Below are 12,491 nucleotides of genomic sequence, written 5' to 3' on the forward strand. Positions count from 1 at the left end.
GTTGAGCTATTTCAAATCCTGAAAGATGATGCTGTGAAAGTGCTGCACTCAATAAGCCAACAAATTTGGAAAACTCAGCAGTGGCCACAGGACTGGAAAAGATCAGTTTTCATTCCAATCCCAAAGAAAGGCAATGCCAAAGAATGCTCAAACTACCGCACAATTGCACTCATCTCACACACTAGTAAAGTAATGCTCAAAATTCTCCAAGCCAGGCTTCAGCAATACGTGAACCGTGAACTTCCTGATGTTCAAGCTGGTTTTAGAAAAGGCAGAGGAACCAGAGATCAAATTGCCAACATCCGCTGGGTCATGGAAAAAGCAAGAGAGTTCCAGAAAAACATCTATTTCTGCTTTATTGATTATGCCAAAGCCTTTGACTGTGTGGATCACAATAAACTGTGGAAAATTCTGAAAGAGATGGGAATGCCAGACCACCTGACCTGCCTCTTGAGAAATCTGTATGCAGGCCAGGAAGCAACAGTTAGAACTCGACGTGGAACAACAGACTGGTTCCAAATAGGAAAAGGAGTGCGTCAAGGCTGTATATTGTCACCCTGCTTATGTAACTTCTATGCAGAGTACATCATGAGAAACGCTGGACTGGAAGAAGCACAAGCTGGAATCAAGATTGCCAGGAGAAATATCAATAACCACAGATATGCAGATGACACCACCCTTATGGCAGACAGTGAAGGAGAACTAAAAAGCCTCTTGATGAAAGCAAAAGAGGAGAGTGAAAAAGCTGGCTTAAAGCTCAACATTCAGAAAATGAAGATCATGGCATCCGGTCCCATCACTTCATGGGAAATAGACGGGGAACAGTGGAAACAGTGTCAGACTTTTTTTGGGGGGGTACTCCAAAATCACTGCAGATGGTGACTGCAGCCATTAAATTAAAAGACACTTACTCCTTGGAAGAAAAGTTATGACCAACCTAGATAGCATATTCAAAAGCAGAGACATTACTTTGCTGACTAAGGTCTATCTAGTCAAGGCTATGATTTTTCCTGTGGTCATGTATGGATGTGAGAGTTGGACTGTGAAGAAGGCTGAGCGCAGAAGAATTGATGCTTTTGAACTGTGGTGTTGGAGAAGACTCTTGAGAGTCCCTTGGACTGCAAAGAGATCTTCTGAAGGAGATCAACCCTGGGATTTCTTTGGAAAGAATGATGCTAAAGCTGAAACTCCAGTACTTTGGCCACCTCATGCGAAGAGTTGACTCATTGAAAAAGTCTTTGATGGTGGGAGGGATTGGGGGCAGGAGGAGAAGGGGACGACAGAGGATGAGGTGGCTGGATGGCATCACTGACTCGATGGACGTGAGTCTGAGTGAACTCTGGGAGTTGGTGATGGACAGGGAGGCCTGGCGTGCTGTGATTCATGGGGCCGCAAAGAGTCGTACACGACTGAGCGACTGAACTGAACTGAACTGAACTGAAAGTTCCCCTGGTAAATTTAGTTGTGTCAAACAATGGTTCTGTAGGTAGGGAATTCCTTTGTAAGGCCTGGCTGAATTGTTTCAAACTCAGATTGATAAAAATTGATTAAACTTATCAACTCAGTTCAGTTATTTCATGCTGTTAGAAATTTATTCTGAGCAGAGACTCTACATTCTCTTTAAACGCTGTGTTCATCATTGCTCAGCTGTGTACCTGAGCACAGCTCTGTATCTTCAGATGATCCCAGTTGGCAGCACACTGTTCATTCTATCAGTAGACTTTAGGGGTCACACTGCTCATCATCCCCATGGTTCCAATCCTTGCATCATAATGTTTAATTATTGAATTGCCTAATATGTAACAACATATATCTGTAATCAGTACTGTATATCATTATACTTATTGTTGTTGTTTTTCAGTCACTCAGTCCTGCCTGGCTCTTTGTGACCCCCTGGACTGCAGCATGCCAGGCTTCCCTGTCCTTCACCATCTCCTGGAGCTTGCTCAAACTCATGTCCATTTAGTCGGTGATGCCATCCAACCATCTCATCCTCTGTCATCCACTTCTCCTCCTGCTTTCAATATTTCCCAGCATCAGGGTCTTTTCAAATGAGTTGGCTCTTGGCATCAGGTGGCCAATGTACTGGAGCTTCCGCTTTAGCATCAGTCCTTCCAATGGATATTCAGGGTGGATTTATTTTAGGATTGTCTGGTTTGATCTCCTTGAAGTCCAAGGGACTCTCCAGAGTCTTCTTCAACACCACAGTTTGAAATCATCAATTCTTTGGCATTCAGCCTTCTTTATGGTCCAACTCTCACATCCACACATGACTACTGGAAAAACCGTAGCTTTGACTAGACGGACCTTTGTTGGCAAAGTAATGTCTCTGCTTTTTAATATGCTGTCTAGATTTGTCATAGCTTTTCTTCCAAAGAGAAAGTGTCTTTTAATTTCATGGCTGCAGTCACCATCCAGAGTGGTTCTGGAGCCTAAGAAAATAAAGTCAGGCATTGTTTCCATTGTTTCCCCATCTATTTGCCATGAAGTGATGGGACTGGATGCCATGATCTTAGTTTTTTTGAACGTTGAGTTTTAAGTGAGTTTTTTCACCTTTTCTCTTTCAGTTTCAAGAGGCTCTTTAGTTCCTCTTTGCTTTCTGCCTTGTACCTATACCAGTTAATAACTTTGAAATACAAATCTAATCTTGTCTTATTGTTGTTATTCAGTTACCCAGTTATGTCTGACTCTTCATGACCCCATGGACTGCAGCACACCAGGCCTCTCTGTCCCTCACCATCTCCCAAAGTTTGCCCAAGTTCATGTCCATTACATTGGTGATGCCATCCAGCCATCTCATTCTCTGACACCCTCTTTGCCTTCCGCCCTCAAGCTTTCCCAGCATCAGGGACTTTTCTAGTGAGTCAGCTGTTTGCATAGATAACCAAAATACTGGAGCTTCAGCAAAAATTATTGGTTGGTTTAAGGTGCACATATTTTGAAACATTTACAATTGATCAAGTTCTGACAAGTAATCCACACTTATTCTGTTCTCATTCATGTTACTGATGACATTACATTAATAATTTCTTTCATTTCTCAGCTCAGCAATACTCCGGCCCAAGAAATGTGACTTAGTGGTGCAAAATCAACAAACAATTCTAGTCTTAAATCACCTCCAGTAACCTATGAGTGGCAGCATTTCAACCTTAGCTACCTTTGTTTGATACAAGAATAATATTTTAAAGAAGAAAAATTCATAGAGTTTGAGTTCCCTTCATTAACAAAAATCAAGTAGCAATAACTTGTTTAGCAAACATCAAGTAGCAGCAAACAGTGGCATGTTAATCTCTTGGTACCATAGCATATATTTTGTAAAGATTTCAAGATATCCTTTACAGATTTCCTCCTGTGCCCAAAGCAGTATGCTCATAAGGCATGTGATTTTGTGTGTTCTAAAGGCCTCCAGACACCAGGTAAAAATGAGCCCACACAGAAGGACAAATCTGAGAAACAGTCTCTTGGCTGAAGTGAGCATTCTCCATCCCAACAGGAAAACATTAAAAATTATGATTAGTAAATATACCCATACATCTTAACATACAGAAAAGTTTAGGTTTTATATCTTCTATCCAAGAATATATAGTTAAGGTTAGATAGGTGTCATTTTAGGGCCATCATCCTGACCAAGTATCCAGATATCTCTTCTGGCCCAGCAGCCATAATTTCAGCTGATCTCACACCATTTTATTGTTCCATTTATGTTTTGAATACAAGGAGCACAATGTGCCAGCTGGTATTTGTCAGACATATCCATTCAGTGGGAATAGTCTTTTCAAAGTGCATACAGCTGTTCAGTAACTGTCTCCTTGGATGTTTCAGGTGATAGCTCAAGTACAAGAAAGCAAGACTCATGATAGCTTTGAAGCCCTAGGCCCCATCAAATCTAATGTATCTTGTAACAACCTATGAGCATAGCTTAGTTTCCAGGGATCCTGGAAGAGACTTGCCTAGTCTAAATAAACTTTACCAATCAGGAGTCATTTTTATCTTAAGCAATGTTGCCTCATTATTCAGCTGATGAATCTTTTGAGCAGGTTACCAAGGCAATCAGAACCGTAAATAAGATCGATTAGAAAGAACCGCTCAGTCGTGTCCAACTCTTTTTGCAACCCCATGGACTGTAGCCCATCAGGCTCCTCCATCCATGGGATTTTCCAGGCAAGAGTGCTGGAGTGGATTGCCATTTCCTTCTCCAGGAGATCTTCCCTACCCAGGAATCAAACCCGGGTCTCCTGCATTGCAGGTAGATGCTCTGCCATCTGAGCCACCAGGAAGATCTTAGAAAGAAACAGTAGACATACTTCTTGGTTGGTTACCAGGGAGATAGAGCTATTAATAGAATGCTATTAATAGAATTTTTTCATCACAGAAAGAGAAAATATTCCCTGAGCTTTTTACCTATAACCTATCTCCTTATTCTTTGGTTAGTTTTAAAATTAAACTGTGTTTTGAGATAATTATTGATTCACATGCAATTATCAGAAATATTACACAAGAGGTCCAGTGTATATTTTAATGTTTCACCAGGGTCAACATCTTACAAAACTTACAAAAGTACAATAATGCACTTGTTATCTTTTTTAATACAGAAAAGAAGACAAGTTAGTATATACTTGGTTACCAGGACTTAAATTGGAAAATGAGCCACTGACAATCAATTTATTTATTAAATAATCAGGTGATTTTTTAATCAAAATAATTTTTAGTATCCGTAATATTTTTATAGGAAAATTTCTAACAAATAATAGTATAACAATATTTAACACACCAAACACAATGTTAATTGACAGAGTTAGCAGTATCATTTTTATCCTTCAGCAAGTGTCTCTTTTAGGTATCTCAAACTCAGTATTTAAAAAAAATTTTTTTTATTGAAGGATAATTGCTTTACAGAATTTTGTTGTTTTCTGTCAAACCTCAACATGAATCAGCCATAGGTATACATATATCCCCTCCTTTTTGTAATTCCCTCCAGTCTCCCTCCCCATCCCACCCCTCTAGGTTGATACAAAGCCCCTGTTTGAGTTTCCTGAGCCATACAGCAAATTCCCTTTGGCTATCTATTTTAAATATGGTAATGTAAGTTTCCATGTTACTCTTTCCATACATCTCATCCTCCCCTCTCCCCATGTCCATAAGCCTGTTCTCTATGTCTGTTTCTCCACTGCTGCCATGCAAATAAATTCTTCAGTACCATTTTTTTAGATTCCGTATATGTGTGTTAGAATATGATATTTACCTTTCTCTTTCTGACTCACTTCACACTGTATAATAGGGTCTAGGTTCATCGACCTCATCAGAACTGACTCAAATGTGTTCCTTTTTATGGCTGAGTAGTATTCCATTGTGTATACATACCACAACTTCTTTATCCATTCATCTGTCGATGGACATCTAGGTCGCTTCCATGTTCTAGCTATTGTAAATAGTGCTGCAATGAACAATGGGATACATGTGTCTTTTTCAATTTTGGTTTCCTTATGTTATATGACTAGAAGTGGGATTGCTGGGTTATATGGTGATTTTATTCCTAGTTTTTAAAGAAATCTCCATACCATCTTCCATAGTGGCTGTATCAATTTACATTCCCACCAACAGTGCAAGAGGGTTCCCTTTTCTTCACATCCTCTCCAGCATTTATCATTTGTAGACTTTTTGATGGAGAAGACACTGGCAACCCACTCCAGTACTCTTGCCTGGTAACTCCCATGAACGGAGGAGCCTGGTAGGCTGCAGTCCATGGGGTCACTAAGAGTCAGACACAACTGAGCAACTTCACTTTCACTTTCACTTTCACTCTCATCATTGGAGAAGGAAATGGCAACCCACTCCAGTGTTCTGGAGAATCCCAGGGATGGTGGAGCCTGGTGGGCTGCTGTCTATGGGGTCGCACAGAGTCAGACACGACTGACGTGACTTAGCAGCAGCAGCAGACTTTTTGATGATGGCCGTTCTTACTGGTGTGAGGTGATATCTCATTGTAGCTTTGATTTGCATTTCTCTAGTAATGAGTGATGTTCACAATCTTTTCATGTGTTTATTAACCATCTGCAGGTCTTCATTGGAGAACTGTCTGTTTAGGTCTTCTGCCCAGTTTTTGACTGGGTTATTTGTTTTTCTGGCATTGAGTTGTATGAGCTGCTTGTATATTTTGGAAATTAATCCTTTGTCAGTTGTTTCACTTGCTATTATTTTCTCCCATTCTGAGGGTTGTCTTTTCCTTTGCTGTGCAAAAATTTTATAGTTTAATCAGGTCCCACTTGTTTACTTTTGTTTTTATTTTCTTTACTCTAGGAGGTGGGTTATAGAGGATCTTGCTTTGATTTATGGCATTGAGTGTTCTGTATATGTTTTCCTCTAAGAATTTTATAGTTTCTGGTCTTACATTTGGGTCTTTATTCTATTTTCAGTTTATCTTTGTGTATAGTATTAGGAAATGTTCTAATTTCATTCTTTCAAGCTGTCCAGTTTTCCCTGCTGCTGCTGCTAAGTCGCTTCAGTCGTGTCCAACAGTTTTCCCAGCACCATTTATTGAAGAGGCTGTCTTTTCCCCACTGTATATTCTTGCCTCCTTTGTAAAAAATAAGGTACCCATAGAAGCATGGGTTTATTTCCGGTTTATTTCTATCTTGTTCCATTGGTCTATATTTCTGTTTTTGTGCCAGTACCATGCTGCCTTGATGACTGTAGCTTTGTAGTACAATCTGAAGTCAGGAAGGTTGATTCCTCCAGCTCCATTCTTCTTTCTCAAGACTGCTTTGGCTATTCAGGGTCTTTTGTGTTTCCATATGAATTGTGAAATTTTTTGTTCTAATTCTGTGAAAATGCCATTGGTAATTTGATAGGGATTGCACTGACTCTGTAGATTGCATTTGGTAATATAGTCATTTTCACAATATTGATTATTCCTACCCAGGAACATGGAATATCTATCCATCTGTTTACGTTGTCTTTGATTTCTTTCATCAGCGTCTTATAATTTTCTGTGTACAGTTCTTTTGTCTCCTTAGGTAAGTTTAAGTGAGTGAAAGTCAGTTGTGTCCAACTCTTTGTGACTCCATGGACTATACAGTCGATGGAATTCTCCAGGCCATAATGCTGGAGTGGGTAGCCATTCCCTTCTCCAGGGAATCTTCCCATACCAGGGATCAAACCCAGGTCTCCTGCATTGCAGGCGGATTCTTTATCAACTGAGCTATCAGGGAAGCCATATTCCTATATATTTAATTGTTTTTGTTGCCATGGTGAATGGGATTGATTCTTTAATTTCTCTTTCTGATTTTTTATTGTTAGTATATAGAAATGCAAGTGATTTCTGTGTATTGATTCTGTATCCTGAAACTTTTCTAAATTCACTGATTAGCTCTAGTAATTTTCTGAGACTATTTTTAGGGTTTTCTATGTACATAGGCAATGCCAAAGAATGCTCAAACTACCACACAATTGCACTCGTCTCACATGCTAGTAAAGTAATGCTCAAAATTCTCCAAGCCAGGCTTCAGCAATACATCAACTGTGAAGTTCCAGATGTTCAAGCTGGTTTTAGAAAAGGCAGAGGAACCAGAGATCAAATTGCCAACATCTGCTGGATCATGGAAAAAGCAAGTAAGTTCCAGGAAAACATCTATTTCTGCTTAATTGACTATGCCAAAGCCTTTGACTGTGTGGATCACAATAAACTGTGGAAAATTCTGAAAGAGATGGGAATACCAGACTGCTTGACCTGCCTCTTGAGAAACCTATATGCAGGTCAGGAAGCAACTGTTAGAGCTGGACGTGGGACAACAAACTGGTTCCAAATAGGAAAAGGAGTATGTCAAGGCTGTATACTGTCACCCTGCTTATTTAACTTTTATGCAGAGTACATCGTGAGAAACGCTGGGCTGGAAGAAGCACAAGCTGGAATCAAGATTGCCAGGAGAAATATCAATAACCTCCGATATGCAGATGACACCACCCTTACAGCAGAAAGTGAAGAGGAACTAAAAAGCCTCTTGATGAAAGTGAAAGTGGAGAGCGAAAAAGTTGGCTTAAAGCTCCACATTCAAAAAACGAAGATCATGGCATCTGGTCCCATCACTTCATGGGAAATAGATAGGGAAACAGTGTCAGACTGTATATTTTGGGGCTCCAAAATCACTGCAGATGGTGATTGCAGCCATGAAATTAAAAGACGCTTACTCCTTGGAAGGAAAGTTATGACCAACCTAGACAACATATTAAAAAGCAGAGACATTACTTTGCCAACAAAGGTCCATCTAGTCAAGACTATGGTTTTTCCAGTGGTCATGTAAGGATATGAAAGTTGGATTGTGAAGAAAGCTGAGCGCCGAAGAATTGATGTGTTTGAACTGTGGTGTTGGAGAAGACTCTTGAGAGTTCCTTGGACTGCCAGGAGATCCAACCAGTCCATTCTAAAGGAAATCAGTCCTGGGTGTTCACTGAAAGGACTGATGCTAAAGCTGAAACTCCAGTACTTTGGCCACCTCATGCGAAGAGTTGACTCATTGGAAAAGACTGTGATGCTGGGAGGGATTGGGGGCAGGAGGAGAAGGGGACGACAGAGGATGAGATGGCTGGATGGTATCACCGACTCGATGGACATGAGTTTAGGTGAACTCCGGGAGTTGGTGATGGACAGGGAGGCCTGGCGTACTGTGGTTCATGGGGTCGCAAAGAGTTGGACACAACTGAGCGACTGAACTGAACTGAACTGATGTACAGTATCGTGTCACCTGCAAACAGTGGAGCTTTATTTCTTTTCTGATCTGGATTCTTTTATTTCTTTTTCTTCTCTGATTGCTGTAGCTAGAACTTTCAGAACTATATTGAATAACCGTGGTGAATGTGAACACTGTTGTCTTGTTCCTGATCTTAGGGGATATATTTCCAGTATTTCACCATTGAAAATAATGTTTGTGGTAGGCTTATGATATATGGCATTTACTATGTTGAGGTAGGTTCTTTCTATGCCCATTTTTTGAAGAGTTTTAATCAGAAATGGGTGCTGAATTTTTTCAAAGGCTTTTCCTGCATCTATTGAGATTATTATATGGTTTTTATCTTACAGTTGTTAATATGATGTGTCACATGGGTTGATTTGCATATATTGAAGAATCCTTGCATTCCTGGAATAAACCCAGCTTGATCATGGTGTATGAGCTTTCTGATGTGTTGCTGAAGTCTGTTTGGTAAAATTTTGTTGAGGATTTTTGCTTCTATGTTAATTAGTGATATTGGCCTGTAGTTTTCTTTTTTGTATTGTATTTGGTTTTGATATCAGGGTGATGGTGGCCTTGTAGAATGAGTTTGGAAGTGTTCCTTCCTCTGCAATTTTTTGAAAGAATTTTAGAAGGAGAGGCATTAGCTCTACTCTAAGTGTTTGACAGAATTCTCCTGTGAAGCCATCTGGTCCTGGGCTTTTGCTTTTTGGGAAATTTTTGATCACAGCTTCAATTTCAGAGCTTGTAATTGGGGTTGTCCATAATTTCCATTTTTTTTTCCTGGTTCAGTCTTGTAAGATTGAACTTTTCTAAGAACCTGTCCATTTCTTCCAGGTTATCCATTTTATTGCCATACAGTTGTTCATAATAGTCTCTTATAATCCTTTGTATTTTTGCATTGTCTGTTGTGACCTCTCCTTTTTCATTTCTAATTTTGTTGATTTGATTCTTCTCTCTTTTTTCTTGATGAGTCTGGCTAAAGGTTTGTCGATTTCGTTTATCTTCTCAAAGTAACAGCTTTTAGTTTTATTGGTCTTTACTATTGTTTCTCTCATTTCTTTTTCATTTATTTCCACTCAGATTTTTATGATGTCTTTCATTCTACTAATTTTGGTGGTTTTGTTGTTGTTGTTGTTGTTGTTATTCTTCTCTAGTTGTTTTAGGTGTAAAGTTAGGTTGTTTTTCTTGTTTCTTGAAGTACGATTGTATTGCTAGAACTTCCCTCTTAGAACTGCTTTTGCTGCATCCCATAGGTTTTGTGTTGTTGTGTTTTCATTGTCATTTGTTTCTAGAAAATTTTTGATTTCCCTTTTGATTTCTTCAGTAACCTGCTGGTTATTTATAAATGTGTTGTTTAATCTCCCTGTGTTTGTGTTTCTTACAGTTTTTTTCTTGTAACTGATACCTAGTCTCATAGTGTTGTGGTCGGAGAAGATGCTTGATACGATTTCAATTTTCTTAAATTTACTGAGGTTTGATTTGTGACCCAAAATGTGGTCTATCCTGGAGAATGTTCCATGTGCACTTGAGAAGAAGGTGTATTCTTCTGCATTTGGATGGAATGTCTTGAAGATATCAATGAGATCCATGTCATCTAATGCATCATTTAAGACTTGTGTTTCCTTATTAATTTTCTGTTTTGATGATCTGTCCATTGATGTGAGTGGGGTGTTAAAGCCCCTTACTATTATTGTGTTACTGTCAATTTCCCTTGCTATGTCTGTTAGTGTTTGTCTTATGTATTAAGGTGCTCCTATGTTGGTTACATAGATATTTACAATTTTGTGTCTTCCTCTTGGATTGATCCCTTGATCATTATGTAGTGTCCTTCCTTATCTCTTGTAATCTTTACTTTAAGGCCTATTTTGTCTGATATGAGGATTGCTACTCCAGCTTTATTTTGGTTCCCATTTGCATAGAATGTATTTTTCCATCCTCTCACCTTCAGTCTATATGTGTCTTTAGGTCTGAAGTGGGCTTCTTGCAAACAGCATACATATGGACCTTGTTTTTGTATCCATTCAGCCAATCTGTGTCTTTTGGTTGAAGCATTTAATCCATTAACATTTAAAGTAATTATTGATATATATGTTTCTATTGCCATTTTCTGAATTGTTTGGGGTTGATTTTGTAGATCTTTTTCCTTCTCTTGTATTTCTTGCTATATAAGCCACTTTAACATTTGTTCTAAAGCTGGTTTGGTGGTGCTGAATTCTCTTAACTTTTGCTTGTCTGAAAAGGTTTTTATATCTCTATCAATTTTGAATAAGATCCTTGTAGGGTACAATAATCTTGGTTGTAGATTTTTCCCTTTCAGTACTTAACATATGTCCTGCCATTCCCTTCTAGCCTGCAAAGTTTCTGCTGAAAGATCAGCTGTGAAGTGCATGGGGTTTCCCTTGTATGTTACTTGTTGGTTCTCCCTTGCTGCTTTTAGTATTCTTTCTTTGTGTTTAGTCTTTGTTAGTTTGATTAGTATGTGTCTTGGCATGTTTCTCCTTGTGTTTATCCTGTATAGGACTTTTTGTGTCTCTTAGATTTGATGACTATTTCCTTTTCCATGTTGGCAAAATTTTCAACTATAATCTCTTCAAAATTTTTCTCATAATGTTGGTGCATTTGATATTGTCCCAGAGGTCTCTGAGACTATCCTCAGTTCTTTTCACTCTTTTTACTTTATTCTGCTCTTCCGAAGTTATTTCCACCATTTTATCTTCCAGCTCACTGATTCATTCTTCTGCTTCAGATATTCTACTATTGATTCCATCTGGAGTATTTTTAATTTCAGTAATTGTGTTGCTTGTCTCTATGTTTATTCTTTAATTCTTCTAGGTCTTTGTTAATTGACTCTTGCATTTTCTCCATTTTGTTTTCAAGGTTTTTAATCATCTGTACTCTCATTATTCTGAATTCTTTTTCAGGTAGTTTGCCTATTTCCTCTTCATTTAATTGGACTTCTGTTTTTCTAGTTTGTTCCTTCATTTGTGTAGTATTTCTCTGCCTTTTCATTATTTTTTTTAACTTATTGTGTTTGAGGTCTCCTTTTGTCAGGCTTCAAGGTTGAATTCTTTCTTCCTTTTGATTTCTGCCCTCCTAAGTTTGATCCAGTGGTTTGTGTAAGCTTCATATGGGGTGAAATTTGTGGTGAGTTGTTTGTTTTTCCTATGATGGGCAAGGCTAAGTGAAGTGGTAATCCTCCCTGTTGATGATTGGGTTTGTATTTTTTGTTTTGTTTGTTGTTTAGAGTAGGTGTCCTGCACAGGGTGCTACTGGTCTTTGGGTGATGCCAGATGTTGTATTCAAGTGGCTCCGTTTGTGTGAATTCTCAGTACCTGATACTCCCTAGGGTTAGTTCTCTGGTAGTCTAGGGTCTTGGAGTCAGTGCTTCCACTCCAAAGGCTCAGGGCTTGATCTCTTTAAGCAGTAGACAAGGTGAGAGTGGATTTTGGTGCTGTGTTTGTTCTGTTTTGTTTTCTGTCTCAAACTTAGTATGTTTTAAATTGGATATTTCATCTTCTTGTCCAAACCAACATTTTGTTTGTTTGTTTGTTTTGGTTTTTTAGTTAGTTTTAGCGTTACCTTTACCAATGTTTTTAATAGTTTTTTGTGTTTTTTTTTTTTAGATCAGTGTTAGTTTCACAGCAAAATGCCTCTCTAGGAGGGAGGTGTGAAAGAGGAAAGGTTTCCACACATTGAGAAGTTCCCTAACTGGTGAGAATAAGGAGTGGAGGGGGTTTTGGAGCCTTAGAGAAGAGCACAGAAACA

Source organism: Budorcas taxicolor, chromosome 7, assembly GCF_023091745.1.
Source record: "Budorcas taxicolor isolate Tak-1 chromosome 7, Takin1.1, whole genome shotgun sequence".
NCBI lineage: Eukaryota > Metazoa > Chordata > Mammalia > Artiodactyla > Bovidae > Budorcas > Budorcas taxicolor.